This window comes from Paramisgurnus dabryanus, chromosome 23 (genome assembly GCF_030506205.2).
Source record: "Paramisgurnus dabryanus chromosome 23, PD_genome_1.1, whole genome shotgun sequence".
Classification (NCBI taxonomy): Eukaryota; Metazoa; Chordata; class Actinopteri; order Cypriniformes; family Cobitidae; genus Paramisgurnus; species Paramisgurnus dabryanus.
This window is the reverse complement of record NC_133359.1, coordinates 29223317-29239904: the sequence shown is the minus strand read 5'-3', so window position 1 is coordinate 29239904 and position 16588 is coordinate 29223317.

The window sequence follows — 16588 nt, the reverse complement described above, 5'->3', positions numbered from 1 at the left end:
TGCTTCAGGAGACATAGGAACAGCAATAAAATGAACAACCTACTGGCTATGGAATGACAATAGTGAGTTTGCAGGCTAGAAGTTGCCCACAAACTCTATAAGTGATAAAGAAGTGACTTCTTGTGAATGGAGAAGTAAGAGATAAAGAAGTGACTCCTTGTGAATGGAGAAGGCCACTTGAGCCTTGTTGGAATTGAACCTGGGTCTCCCATATGGGAGAACTAGTGTTCTAAACCCTAGACTACAGAGGATGTGTTGAAGCCAGGCTGCCAAAATCTGGTCCTGTGTATTGCTGCCTCTGTTCAAACTGTTGGCTTGCTGGTACAGTCATAGTCAAACCCACAAATACATGAAAACTATCAGATCTAAAGAAGATTTGTTTGCTTCTTTCAAAACCCAAAAACACTGTTGGCATCTGCTGTATTATTTGCTAATTGTAAGTCCAGGACTCTTTCTTAAATTGAAACTTACATGAATACATTTTGCTTGAAGGTTCTAAATGTTATGTCCAGTACTCTATCTTAAATTTGATCTCAAATGTCCAGCAGAAACCTTAATCCCACATCAGCTATAAAGACTGCTTCAGGAGACATAGGAACAGCAATAAAATGAACAACCTACTGGCTATGGAATGACAATAGTGAGTTTGCAGGCTAGAAGTTGCCCACAAACTCTATAAGTGATAAAGAAGTGACTTCTTGTGAATGGAGAAGTAAGAGATAAAGAAGTGACTCCTTGTGAATGGAGAACGCCACTTAACCTTGTTGGAATTGAACCTGGGTCTCCCATGTGGGAGAACTAGTGCTCTAACTCCTAGACTACAGAGGATGTGTTGAAGCCAGGCTGCCAAAATCTGGTCCTGTGTATTGCTGCCTATGTTCAAACTGTTGGCTGGCTGGTACAGTCATAGTCAAACCCACAAATACATGAAAACTATCAGATCTAAAGAAGATTTGTTTTCTTCTTTCAAAACCCAAAGACACTGTTGGCATCTGCTGTATTATTTGCTAATTGGATTTCCAGGACTCTTTCTTAAATTGAAACTTACATGAATAAATTTTGCTTTAAAGCACCAAATGTTATGTCCAGTACTTTATCTTAAATTTGATCTCAAATGTCCAGTAGAAACCTTAAGCCCACATCAACTATGAAGACTGCTTCAGGAGACATAGGAACAGTAATAAAATGAAGAACCTACTGGCTTTGGAATGACAAAAGTGAGATTGCAGGCTAGAAGTTGCCCACAAACTGTATAAGAGATAAAGAAGTGACTCCTTGTGAACAGAGAAGGCCACTTAACCTTGTTTGAATTGAACCTGGGTCTCCCATATGGGAGAACTAGTGCTCTAACCCCTAGACTACAGAGGATGTGTTGAAGCCAGGCTGCCAAAATCTGGTCCTGTTTATTGCTGCCTATGTTCAAACTGTTGGCTTGCTGGTACAGTCATAGTCAAACCCACAAATACATGAAAACTATCAGATCTAAAGAAGATTTGTTTTCTTCTTTCAAAACCCAAAGACACTGTTGGCATCTGCTGTATTATTTGCTAATTGGATGTCCAGGACTCTTTCTTAAATTGAAACTTACATGAATACATTTTGCTTTAAAGCACCAAATGTTATGTCCAGTACTTTATCTTAAATTTGATCTCAAATGTCCAGCAGAAACCTTAAGCCCACATCAATTAAGAAGACTGCTTCAGGAGACATAGGAACAGTAATAAAATGAACAACCTACTGGCTTTGGAATGACAAAAGTGAGTTTGCATGCTAGAAGTTGCCCACAAACTGTATAAGAGATAAAGAAGTGACTCCTTGTGAACGGAGAAGGCCACTTAACCTTGTTGGAATTGAACCTGGGTCTCCCATATGGGAGAACTAGTGCTCTTACCCCTAGACTACAGAGGATGTGTTGAAGCCAGGCTGCCCAAATCTGGTCCTGTGTATTGCTGCCTATGTTCAAACTGTTGGCTTGCTGGTACAGTCATAGTCAAACCCACAAATACATGAAAACTATCAGATCTAAAGAAGATTTGTTTTCTTCTTTCAAAACCCAAAGACACTGTTGGCATCTGCTGTATTATTTGCTAATTGGATGTCCAGGACTCTTTCTTAAATTGAAACTTAGATGAATACATTTTGCTTTAAAGCACCAAATGTTATGTCCAGTACTTTATCTTAAATTTGATCTCAAATGTCCAGCAGAAACCTTAAGCCCACATCAACTATGAAGACTGCTTCAGGAGACATAGGAACAGTAATAAAATGAACAACCTACTGGCTTTGGAATGACAAAAGTGAGTTTGCAGGCTAGAAGTTGCCCACAAACTGTATAAGAGATAAAGACGTGACTCCTTGTGAATGTAGAAGGCCCCTTGAGCCTTGTTGGAATTGAACCTGGGTCTCCCATATGGGAGAACTAGTGCTCTAACCCCTAGACTACAGAGGATGTGTTGAAGCCAGGCTGCCAAATCTGGTCCTGTGTATTGCTGCCTATGTTCAAACTGTTGGCTGGCTGGTACAGTCATAGTCAAACCCACAAATACATGAAAACTATCAGATCTAAAGAAGATTTGTTTGCTTCTTTCAAAACCCAAAGACACTGTTGGCATCTGCTGTATTATTTGCTAATTGGATGTCCAGGACTCTTTCTTAAATTGAAACTTACATGAATAAATTTTGCTTTAAAGCACCAAATGTTATGTCCAGTACTTTATCTTAAATTTGATCTCAAATGTCCAGCAGAAACCTTAAGCCCACATCAACTATGAAGACTGCTTCAGGAGACATAGGAACAGTAATAAAATGAACAACCTACTGGCTTTGGAATGACAAAAGTGAGTTTGCAGACTAGAAGTTGCTCACAAACTGTATAAGAGATAAAGAAGTGACTCCTTGTGAATGGAGAAGGCCCCTTGAGCCTTGTTGGAATTGAACCTGGGTCTCCCATATGGGAGAACTAGTGCTCTCCTTAGACTACAGAGGATGTGTTGAAGCCAGGCTGCCAAAATCTGGTCCTGTGTATTGCTGCCTATGTTCAAACTGTTGGCTGGCTGGTACAGTCATAGTCAAACCCACAAATACATGAAAACTATCAGATCTAAAGAAGATTTGTTTTCTTCTTTCAAAAACCAAAGACACTGCTGGCATCTGCTGTATTATTTGCTAATTGGATGTCCAGGACTCTTTCTTAAATTGAAACTTACATGAATACATTTTGCTTTAAAGCACCAAATGTTATGTCCAGTACTTTATCTTAAATTTGATCTCAAATGTCCAGCAGAAACCTTAAGCCCACATCAACTATGAAGACTGCTTCAGGAGACATAGGAACAGTAATAAAATGAAGGGCCTACTGGCTTTGGAATGACAAAAGTGAGTTTGCATGCTAGAAGTTGCCCACAAACTGTATAAGAGATAAAGAAGTGACTCCTTGTGAATGGAGAAGGCCACTTAACCTTGTTGGAATTGAACCTGGGTCTCCCATATGGGAGAACTAGTGCTCTAACCCCTAGACTACAGAGGATGTGTTGAAGCCAGGCTGCCAAAATCTGGTCCTGTGTATTGCTGCCTCTGTTCAAACTGTTGGCTGGCTGGTACAGTCAGAGTCAAACCCACAAATACATGAAAACTATCAGATCTAAAGAAGATTTGTTTGCTTCTTTCAGAACCCAAAAACACTGTTGGCATCTGCTGTATTATTTGCTAATTGTAAGTCCAGGACTCTTTCTTAAATTGAAACTTACATGAATACATTTTGCTTGAAGGTTCTAAATGTTATGTCCAGTACTCTATCTTAAATTTGATCTCAAATGTCCAGCAGAAACCTTAATCCCACATCAGCTATAAAGACTGCTTCAGGAGACATAGGAACAGCAATAAAATGAACAACCTACTGGCTTTGGAAAGGCAAAAGTGAGTTTGCAGGCTAGAAGTTGCCCACAAACTCTATCAGAGATAAAGAAGTGATTACTTGTCAAATGAGAAGGCCACTTGAGCCTTGTTGGAATTGAACCTGGGTCTCCCACATGCGAGATCTAGTGCTCTAACCCCTAGACTACAGAGGATATTCTGAAAAAGGGCTGCCAAAATCTGGTCCTGTGCATTGCTGCCTATGTTCAAACTGTTGGCTGGCTGGTACAGTCAGAGTCAAACCCACAAATACATGAAAACTATCAGATCTAAAGAATATTTGTTTGCTTCTTTCAAAACCCAAAAACACTGTTGGCATCTGCTGTATTATTTGCTAATTGTAAGTCCAGGACTCTTTCTTAAATTGAAACTTACATGAATACATTTTGCTTGAAGGTTCTAAATGTTATGTCCAGTACTCTATCTTAAATTTGATCTCAAATGTCCAGCAGAAACCTTAATCCCACATCAGCTATAAAGACTGCTTCAGGAGACATAGGAACAGCAATAAAATGAACAACCTACTGGCTATGGAATGACAATAGTGAGTTTGCAGGCTAGAAGTTGCCCACAAACTCTATAAGTGATAAAGAAGTGACTTCTTGTGAATGGAGAAGTAAGAGATAAAGAAGTGACTCCTTGTGAATGGAGAAGGCCACTTGAGCCTTGTTGGAATTGAACCTGGGTCTCCCATATGGGAGAACTAGTGTTCTAAACCCTAGACTACAGAGGATGTGTTGAAGCCAAGCTGCCAAAATCTGGTCCTGTGTATTGCTGCCTCTGTTCAAACTGTTGGCTGGCTGGTACAGTCAGAGTCAAACCCACAAATACATGAAAACTATCAGATCTAAAGAAGATTTGTTTGATTCTTTCAAAACCCAAAAACACTGTTGGCATCTGCTGTATTATTTGCTAATTGGAAGTCCAGGACTCTTTCTTAAATTGAAACTTACATGAATACATTTTGCTTTAAAGCACCAAATGTTATGTCCAGTACTCTATCTTAAATTTGATTTCAAATGTCCAGCAGAAACCTTAAGCCCACATCAGCTATGAAGACTGCTTCAGGAGACATAGGAACAGTAATAAAATGAACAACCTGCTGGCTTTGGAAAGGCAAAAGTGTGTTTGCAGGCTAGAAGTTGCCCACAAACTCTATCAGAGATAAAGAAGTGATTACTTGTCAAATGAGAAGGCCACTTGAGCCTTGTTGGAATTGAACCTGGGTCTCCTATATGGGAGATCTAGTGCTCTAACCCCTAGACTACAGAGGATGTGTTGAAAAAGGGCTGCCAAAATCTGGTCCTGTGTATTGCTGCCTATGTTCAAACTGTTGGCTGGCTGGTACAGTCAGAGTCAAACCCACAAATACATGAAAACTATCAGATCTAAAGAATGACTTCTTGTTGAAGGAGTAAAAGTGCTTCAGCAGCTTGGAGACCTCGCCAAGGCTTGTGCCCTCCTTTTGGCAGTAATATATAGCTTGAATCTGAGCTATCCATCTGATCTCAGGTACACCTTTGAGTTTTTCCAGAAGGTGTTAATGGAACTTGATGCAAGCAAACTTTCACACAAAATTCAGGTACTTAAAAACAAACTTGTTGATTAATTAATCTATGTTTATATGTTTTTTGTTGTTAATATCAAGGGTAAGTTCTGTAGCACTTTGGTGTGCATGTTAGACCCTTTAAACTCTGTAGCACTTTCGGTGTGCATGTTAGACCCTTTAAACTCTGTAGCACTTTGGGGTGCATGTTAGACCCTTTAAACTCTGTAGCACTTTGGTGTGCATGTTAGACCCTTTAAACTCTGTAGCACTTTGGGGTGCATGTTAGACCCTTTAAACTCTGTAGCACTTTGGGGTGCATGTTAGACCTTTTAAACTCTGTAGCACTTTGGGGTGCATGTTAGACCCTTTAAACTTTGTAGCACTTTGGTGTGCATGTTAGACCCTTTAAACTCTGTAGCACTTTGGTGTGCATGTTAGACCCTTTGAATTTATCTTGCACTTTAGGGTACATGTTGGACCCTTTCAAACTCTGTAGTAGGGCTGCCCGATAAATCGCATGTGATTGTCATGCGCATCTCGTCAGTAATGCTGGTTACTTGATTAGTATTAAATCGCCATCAGCTGCTTTCAGATGGAGCGGCATTAACTGCACAGAGCCGTAGTTCACTGACAATCGGGGCAATTTCACATTATCGCGGACGTATCACCTGTGATATGGCCCAGCTTGTCAGGGAACTACGGCTCTGTGCAGTTAATGCCGCTCCATCTGAAAGCAGCTGATGACGATTTAATACTCATCAAGGAACCGGCATTACTGACGAGATGCGCATGATATTCCATGTGATTTATCGTGCAACCCTACTCTGTAGCACTTTTGGGTGCATGTTAGACCCTTTGAAATTCTCTAGCACTTCTGTGCATGCTTGTTGTCATGGTCATTTGTAGAGTAAAATTGACTGAGAATTCTTTAGCAAAATATTGCAAAGATTGTGTTGAAAATAAAGAGCTATTTGTTTCTGAAAAATTGTTGTCTGGTTATTTAATGTTTTTCTTGAACACTTGTATGGCAAAGTATTGTAATTACTAAGCAAATGAAATCCTTAAATGTTTATTGCACACTAAATGTTTGTACATTTAGCATAACTTTATATATATTTAATAGTGACTTTTCTAGGATTTCTTTAGTTAATACAACATAACATTAAGTATTTCTTTAGATCATACAACATAATAAGTATATTTAATAGTGACTTTACTAGGATTTCTTTAGTTAATACAACATAGCATTAAGTATTTCTTTAGTTCATACAACATAACAATAAGTATATTTAATGGTGACTTTACTAGGATTTCTTTAGTCCATACTACATTTAAATTGTCAACTTTACATAAACTTTTTTAGTAAAAACAACTAACATTTTATTTGTTGAGACGACTAAACAAAGCTATGTGGAACCCACTTGATGAAGTTTTTTTTAGTAAATCCAACTTTTTATTTTTTTGAGTGTATGAAGACTGCTTCAGGAGACATAGGAACAGTAATAAAATGAACAACCTACTGGCTTTGGAATGACAAAAGTGAGTTTGCAGGCTAGAAGTTGCCCACAAACTTTATAAGAGATAAAGAAGTGACTCCTTGTGAATGGAGAACGCCACTTGAGCCTTGTTGGAATTGAACCATATGGGAGAACTAGTGCTCAGATGTCCAGGAATCTTTCTTAAATTTGATCTCAAATGTCCAGCAGAAAACTTAAGCCCACATCAGCTATGAAGACTGCTTCAGGAGACATAGGAACAGTAATAAAATGAACAACCTACTGGCTTTGAAAAGGCAAAAGTGTGTTTGCAGGCTAGAAGTTGCCCACAAACTCTATCAGAGATAAAGAAGTGATTACTTGTCAAATGAGAAGGCCACTTGAACCTTGTTGGAATTGAACCTGGGTCTCCCACATGCGAGATCTAGTGCTCTAATCCCTAGACTACAGAGGATGTGTTGAAGGAGGGCTGCCAAAATCTAGTCCTGTGTATTGCTGCCTATGTTCAAACTGTTGGCTGGCTGGTACAGTCAGAGTCAAACCCACAAATACATGAAAACTATCAGATCTAAAGAAGATTTGTTTGCTTCTTTCAAAACCCAAAAACACTGTTGGCATCTGCTGTATTATTTGCTAATTGTAAGTCCAGGACTCTTTCTTAAATTGAAACTTACATGAATACATTTTGCTTGAAGGTTCTAAATGTTATGTCCAGTACTCTATCTTAAATTTGATCTCAAATGTCCAGCAGAAACCTTAATCCCACATCAGCTATAAAGACTGCTTCAGGAGACATAGGAACAGCAATAAAATGAACAACCTACTGGCTATGGAATGACAATAGTGAGTTTGCAGGCTAGAAGTTGCCCACAAACTCTATAAGTGATAAAGAAGTGACTTCTTGTGAATGGAGAAGTAAGAGATAAAGAAGTGACTCCTTGTGAATGGAGAAGGCCACTTGAGCCTTGTTGGAATTGAACCTGGGTCTCCCATATGGGAGAACTAGTGTTCTAAACCCTAGACTACAGAGGATGTGTTGAAGCCAGGCTGCCAAAATCTGGTCCTGTGTATTGCTGCCTCTGTTCAAACTGTTGGCTTGCTGGTACAGTCATAGTCAAACCCACAAATACATGAAAACTATCAGATCTAAAGAAGATTTGTTTGCTTCTTTCAAAACCCAAAAACACTGTTGGCATCTGCTGTATTATTTGCTAATTGTAAGTCCAGGACTCTTTCTTAAATTGAAACTTACATGAATACATTTTGCTTGAAGGTTCTAAATGTTATGTCCAGTACTCTATCTTAAATTTGATCTCAAATGTCCAGCAGAAACCTTAATCCCACATCAGCTATAAAGACTGCTTCAGGAGACATAGGAACAGCAATAAAATGAACAACCTACTGGCTATGGAATGACAATAGTGAGTTTGCAGGCTAGAAGTTGCCCACAAACTCTATAAGTGATAAAGAAGTGACTTCTTGTGAATGGAGAAGTAAGAGATAAAGAAGTGACTCCTTGTGAATGGAGAACGCCACTTAACCTTGTTGGAATTGAACCTGGGTCTCCCATGTGGGAGAACTAGTGCTCTAACTCCTAGACTACAGAGGATGTGTTGAAGCCAGGCTGCCAAAATCTGGTCCTGTGTATTGCTGCCTATGTTCAAACTGTTGGCTGGCTGGTACAGTCATAGTCAAACCCACAAATACATGAAAACTATCAGATCTAAAGAAGATTTGTTTTCTTCTTTCAAAACCCAAAGACACTGTTGGCATCTGCTGTATTATTTGCTAATTGGATTTCCAGGACTCTTTCTTAAATTGAAACTTACATGAATAAATTTTGCTTTAAAGCACCAAATGTTATGTCCAGTACTTTATCTTAAATTTGATCTCAAATGTCCAGTAGAAACCTTAAGCCCACATCAACTATGAAGACTGCTTCAGGAGACATAGGAACAGTAATAAAATGAAGAACCTACTGGCTTTGGAATGACAAAAGTGAGATTGCAGGCTAGAAGTTGCCCACAAACTGTATAAGAGATAAAGAAGTGACTCCTTGTGAACAGAGAAGGCCACTTAACCTTGTTTGAATTGAACCTGGGTCTCCCATATGGGAGAACTAGTGCTCTAACCCCTAGACTACAGAGGATGTGTTGAAGCCAGGCTGCCAAAATCTGGTCCTGTTTATTGCTGCCTATGTTCAAACTGTTGGCTTGCTGGTACAGTCATAGTCAAACCCACAAATACATGAAAACTATCAGATCTAAAGAAGATTTGTTTTCTTCTTTCAAAACCCAAAGACACTGTTGGCATCTGCTGTATTATTTGCTAATTGGATGTCCAGGACTCTTTCTTAAATTGAAACTTACATGAATACATTTTGCTTTAAAGCACCAAATGTTATGTCCAGTACTTTATCTTAAATTTGATCTCAAATGTCCAGCAGAAACCTTAAGCCCACATCAATTAAGAAGACTGCTTCAGGAGACATAGGAACAGTAATAAAATGAACAACCTACTGGCTTTGGAATGACAAAAGTGAGTTTGCATGCTAGAAGTTGCCCACAAACTGTATAAGAGATAAAGAAGTGACTCCTTGTGAACGGAGAAGGCCACTTAACCTTGTTGGAATTGAACCTGGGTCTCCCATATGGGAGAACTAGTGCTCTTACCCCTAGACTACAGAGGATGTGTTGAAGCCAGGCTGCCCAAATCTGGTCCTGTGTATTGCTGCCTATGTTCAAACTGTTGGCTTGCTGGTACAGTCATAGTCAAACCCACAAATACATGAAAACTATCAGATCTAAAGAAGATTTGTTTTCTTCTTTCAAAACCCAAAGACACTGTTGGCATCTGCTGTATTATTTGCTAATTGGATGTCCAGGACTCTTTCTTAAATTGAAACTTAGATGAATACATTTTGCTTTAAAGCACCAAATGTTATGTCCAGTACTTTATCTTAAATTTGATCTCAAATGTCCAGCAGAAACCTTAAGCCCACATCAACTATGAAGACTGCTTCAGGAGACATAGGAACAGTAATAAAATGAACAACCTACTGGCTTTGGAATGACAAAAGTGAGTTTGCAGGCTAGAAGTTGCCCACAAACTGTATAAGAGATAAAGACGTGACTCCTTGTGAATGTAGAAGGCCCCTTGAGCCTTGTTGGAATTGAACCTGGGTCTCCCATATGGGAGAACTAGTGCTCTAACCCCTAGACTACAGAGGATGTGTTGAAGCCAGGCTGCCAAATCTGGTCCTGTGTATTGCTGCCTATGTTCAAACTGTTGGCTGGCTGGTACAGTCATAGTCAAACCCACAAATACATGAAAACTATCAGATCTAAAGAAGATTTGTTTGCTTCTTTCAAAACCCAAAGACACTGTTGGCATCTGCTGTATTATTTGCTAATTGGATGTCCAGGACTCTTTCTTAAATTGAAACTTACATGAATAAATTTTGCTTTAAAGCACCAAATGTTATGTCCAGTACTTTATCTTAAATTTGATCTCAAATGTCCAGCAGAAACCTTAAGCCCACATCAACTATGAAGACTGCTTCAGGAGACATAGGAACAGTAATAAAATGAACAACCTACTGGCTTTGGAATGACAAAAGTGAGTTTGCAGACTAGAAGTTGCTCACAAACTGTATAAGAGATAAAGAAGTGACTCCTTGTGAATGGAGAAGGCCCCTTGAGCCTTGTTGGAATTGAACCTGGGTCTCCCATATGGGAGAACTAGTGCTCTCCTTAGACTACAGAGGATGTGTTGAAGCCAGGCTGCCAAAATCTGGTCCTGTGTATTGCTGCCTATGTTCAAACTGTTGGCTGGCTGGTACAGTCATAGTCAAACCCACAAATACATGAAAACTATCAGATCTAAAGAAGATTTGTTTTCTTCTTTCAAAAACCAAAGACACTGTTGGCATCTGCTGTATTATTTGCTAATTGGATGTCCAGGACTCTTTCTTAAATTGAAACTTACATGAATAAATTTTGCTTTAAAGCACCAAATGTTATGTCCAGTACTTTATCTTAAATTTGATCTCAAATGTCCAGCAGAAACCTTAAGCCCACATCAACTATGAAGACTGCTTCAGGAGACATAGGAACAGTAATAAAATGAAGGGCCTACTGGCTTTGGAATGACAAAAGTGAGTTTGCATGCTAGAAGTTGCCCACAAACTGTATAAGAGATAAAGAAGTGACTCCTTGTGAATGGAGAAGGCCACTTAACCTTGTTGGAATTGAACCTGGGTCTCCCATATGGGAGAACTAGTGCTCTAACCCCTAGACTACAGAGGATGTGTTGAAGCCAGGCTGCCAAAATCTGGTCCTGTGTATTGCTGCCTCTGTTCAAACTGTTGGCTGGCTGGTACAGTCAGAGTCAAACCCACAAATACATGAAAACTATCAGATCTAAAGAAGATTTGTTTGCTTCTTTCAAAACCCAAAAACACTGTTGGCATCTGATGTATTATTTGCTAATTGTAAGTCCAGGACTCTTTCTTAAATTGAAACTTACATGAATACATTTTGCTTGAAGGTTCTAAATGTTATGTCCAGTACTCTATCTTAAATTTGATCTCAAATGTCCAGCAGAAACCTTAATCCCACATCAGCTATAAAGACTGCTTCAGGAGACATAGGAACAGCAATAAAATGAACAACCTACTGGCTATGGAATGACAATAGTGAGTTTGCAGGCTAGAAGTTGCCCACAAACTCTATAAGTGATAAAGAAGTGACTTCTTGTGAATGGAGAAGTAAGAGATAAAGAAGTGACTCCTTGTGAATGGAGAAGGCCACTTGAGCCTTGTTGGAATTGAACCTGGGTCTCCCATATGCGAGAACTAGTGTTCTAAACCCTAGACTACAGAGGATGTGTTGAAGCCAGGCTGCCAAAATCTGGTCCTGTGTATTGCTGCCTCTGTTCAAACTGTTGGCTGGCTGGTACAGTCAGAGTCAAACCCACAAATACATGAAAACTATCAGATCTAAAGAAGATTTGTTTGATTCTTTCAAAACCCAAAAACACTGTTGGCATTGAAGAAGTTTTATTTTAATCCCAATCTACATGAATATGATGAATATGAGTTTACCATTATAATCACACGCAATTTGTTTACTATGAAGTTATGCAGGTCATGTGTTATGTTGTGTGGGTCAGATAAGCCATCTGTGTGGATTTAAGAACAGCTGTGTGTAGTCATGTTTCAGGGCACAAAGGGTTTAAGTAAGTGAATGGCCAGGGTCAAATAGGTCACGGGAAGAAGACACTGGTCTGAGGAATGTCATGTGGGTCTTGCCTGAAAATAAACATATTGTTGTAACCATGAGGGGAGGGACAAAGAACATATATATTTACCAAGCCTGGCTCAGAAAGTCAGACTGATTTGGGGAATCCTCCCAGGACGCTGGTTCTGGGGGGGATTAACCAGGGGAGTCTCGGCTTTTTATTTGTCCGGATAATAAAAGTCTATCTCTTGAAATCAAAACCTAAGACTGAAGATTGTTTCATTGGAGGAAAACGAAAACCACAACATTTGGTGCCGAAACCCGGGATAGACAGGAGCTGGACAGTCACACCACATGGGCGAACCTGACGAGCAACACAAACAGTGTATGGCCATATACAAGGTAAGCACTTTTTGCTTATTTATTAGGTTTGTGTTGTTGGCCAGACTTTGCTCAACGTGGTGAGAAATTTAAGCTCTTCTAAATTTAAGAACCATACATGTGAACTGGGTTTTGATTTCAAGGGTACAATCTAATTAAGGCATGCATGCATGAATCTGTATTAAATTACTTTGGCTTTGTTGATCGGGGTGAATTGAAACAGATTTTAAGTTAAGAGAATGCGCAAGAGTTTGTATGCAAGGGTGCATATGTCTACGTCTGTTGAGGAAGTGAATGACGTAGAGGTTTAATTTGGTTTAATTTGAAATTAAAAGTTTAAATCATTACGTTGGGGAAGTGCAGTAATGATTGTTTAATTGGTTAATGTAAAAAAGGACACTCAAAAGTCGTTATGTCGGGGAAGTGGATTAACGATTGTGTAATTATTTAATAATTTGTGTTTGAGTGTGTATGTATGCAGCTGCAGAGTGTGTGTGAGTGAGAGAAATGTGAACTTGCATCTGGCAGGCAGGGAGAGAGTTTCCCTTAGGCAGTCTCTGCGGGTTGTTAAGGGGGGTGCAAGTGTATCCTTTGAGTGTAGGGTAAATAACTACTGTGTTATAGTGTGGAAGAATGAGCCCTAAGGAAATAAATAAAGAAAATAAATAGAGCCCAATTAAATACATAAAGGGTTGACATAAATGCTAATGGGTTATTACTGAAAAATGGTTTGGTTAACAATTTGGTTTATAGGTTACCAAACATACATTTGAAATTTAAGGTTTGGTAAAAACAATTGACACCAGATGGGACATCAAAAAGAGCACAGAACCAGAGACTACAGCTAACTTTCTCGATGGGCAATGCAATCAGGTGGCCACCTATTAATCAATCAATTTTGCTTGTTTAAAGATTGTATTGTTCACCTGAGAGGGCTCGGTGTGGTCAAATCTCAAATGCTCTTCCAAATTTAAGAATTAAAAGGGGAAATTAAAGATTACTAGATTAAATGATAAGAATAAAGGGTTTCATTTTCAAAAGGAATGTGGGCTAGGACAGATGATGGTTTATTGTGTGAATGAGTTTTATTTTTGTCGTTGGAGGCTTGGATAAAGATTTAATGTTAAAGTTGAGAAAATGCCTAAGAAGTTTCGCGAACCTGAGTGTTACCGTGTCAGGGCAGACACGTTGGGGTTCGGAGAGAAGAGTTATTAAAGTCCTGCAGGTCAGGTACGGTCTATGTGTTATTTGTCTTGTTGTTTTGGAAGGCCCGGGCTGATGAGAGATATTGTTTTTGTTTTATTTGTCATGTTGGATTGGTAAATGGTGTAAGTGAATCTTTTCCACGTTGATGGAAGTGAAGTGGAATGATGAACTTGGCCAGGTAGTCTAGATAGAGTTGTTTTATTTTATTTGTGTGAGGATGTAATGTGTCTGTGATATAAAGAGTCTGTGTGTGAATGTATGAGATGGCAAGAGTGGGGGCTGAGTGAGCAGTGGGTGTGTCTTTCTTCTGTGGCTTTGCAAAGAGCGCAGAGAGGTGTTGTGTTACACTAAAGTGGAGTGAAGGATTGTTTTAAAACTGTGGAGAGGTAATACAGTTTGTGAAAGATGTGAATATGAGTAAGATATAAGTATGAATATAAATACGATAAGAATAAGAGACAGTTATAAATGCTGGGTAATAAATATGATATTGGAAGGTATTGTGGAGTTATTGTAGCCACAAATATAAATTTTTATAGTAAAGTACGCAGGTACTTCTAATATCTGAATAACTCATTTAAATGATTGATTCAAATAAATTAGTGTGCTCGATAGGAAAAGTATAGCTTGCCCAGAAAAGCACAAAAGTGTGTGATGGAGTTTAACATTATTTGAAAGAATCTTGTTTTAAGGACACATTGGGAATCTGAGTAATTATTTGGAGAGTAGATAAATTGGACAAATAAAAAACAATAAGATTGTGAAGTGTTAAAATGAGAAATAATTATAAAATATAAGGTCTGTTATATTGCAAAGAAAAGATTATGGCAGTCAGATTAATGGAAAAATAAGGATTAAACAACTGTTGTGTGGAGAATTAGAAAATAGAATAATTGGATGTTCAAATGAGGAAACATTTGATGTGGCATTGTGTGAGAAGAAATATAACTAAATAAAAATATTAACTAAAAGAAAGAAAAAGAAGAAGAGATAATTAACAATCAAGGAAATGCTTAGAGAGAGAGAGAGAGAGAGAGAGAGAGAGAGAAAGAAAGGGAGGGGAAAACAAACGGTCACCAGATTTGACCTGTAAAGATCAACTCTCATTGCTCCAGGGGAAGTGTGGGATCAAACAAAATCTAGCAGAAAAAACAGAGGTAAAGCTTTGAAAGAAAAACAACAAATTAGAGAAAAAAAAGAGTAGAGACCAAGTTATTAAAGGTGGAAATAAAGATGAAAAATTAAAAAGGACAGAAAAATTATTAAAAGGTGAATGACACAGATAAATTATATAAAGGAAAAAGATTTAACAAAATGAAGAGGAGTCTTCATCTGATGATGGAAGGTGGTCACAAAATAAATTTTATTTTAAATTGAAAGGCAATATTTTGCAATGGGTTAAGTTAAACCTTGAAAGGCTGAAAGCTCTGATCCTTTGACATTCAAGAAAGTGAATAAAAGCTGGCGATGCAAAGACAATGAAAAACTGTGTGTGACATCAAAGTGTTGGAGTTGCAAAGAGAGGAGTAACTCATAAACTGGACTGAGAACACATTCTATTTGAATGGGACTATAATTGAACTCAAGCAGTGAAGGGGGCACTGCGCATATGTTCAAGAGACAATTACAAACAAACAACAAAAAGACTAAGTGGAATCCAGAAGGAGACCAACAAAGACAATATTGTTCTTGGAGACAAGAGAAAAACTGGACTATACTTTTGCTTCTTCATACAAGCCGTTGAGTGAAAAAGGGGAAAGAGTAAACAGCCGTTCAATGTTTAGTAAAGACCTTGATACTATAGGGACATAGACAATCTTTATGAGAAAATCAGCTAGACAAAATTAAAGGCTGATTAAGAACTTATGTTGTTAGGTGTGACTACCTTTTCTGAAATCAAATCAGACACCTATTAATCTGACAGGAAGAAATGCATAATGAAAATTTGGGGTTTTTAAATTTGGTATTCTACAGAGGAAGTTAGAACTCCAATGATGGTACTAAGCTAAAAAGCAAATATAAAAGGCATAGACAGCTATGGCAGAAAGGAAAATAAAATAGATAAAATAAATAAATTCAAATAACACCATAGGTAAACAAGAAAAAGCTGTGAGAATAGAGAAAAGAAATAACAAATGATTGTAACAAACTTAGCATTTCAAGCAAATAAATTTAAATTGTATCTAGTCTACGATTTAAGAGCAATTAATGACAAGAAAAGATTGATGTTCCAAAAAACTACATACTTTGCTGACAAGTGTTTCTCCATTTGATAAACATTTTTACTGTGAATTCAGATTTGGATAAGAAATGGATACTTGCATTTAGGTATTTACTTATGAGGAAAAAACATTATACAGGTATAGAATGGATGAACCGCTATTCCAACATGCTGAAAAGTTAGTCTGGTTGATTAACGCTAAATGGTTGATCAAGTGATTGGTTGTCATTGAATAATAGGCTCACACGAGAACAGTTGATTTGCCAGCATGGGCAAACAGATGTGGAAGCTAAAAAGGGCCTCAGAGTGTCAGGAGATCTTTTTAGATTGTATAAGAAGTGAAAAATTTCAGTCATAAATACTATTATCATAGATGTACATGGGGGAAATAAGTGGAATGAAAATAAATCAATTGATTCATGAGAAGAATAAAGATTTTGAGTTGAAATAAGAATGGAAAAATTGATGCGACGAATAAGAGAAAAGAAAAATTTGACTATCATCTATAATCAACAAAGGATGGTAGATAAAAAGGTATAGAAAAGGAATAATCATCAAAGCCATACTTAACAAAGTGTGTGAA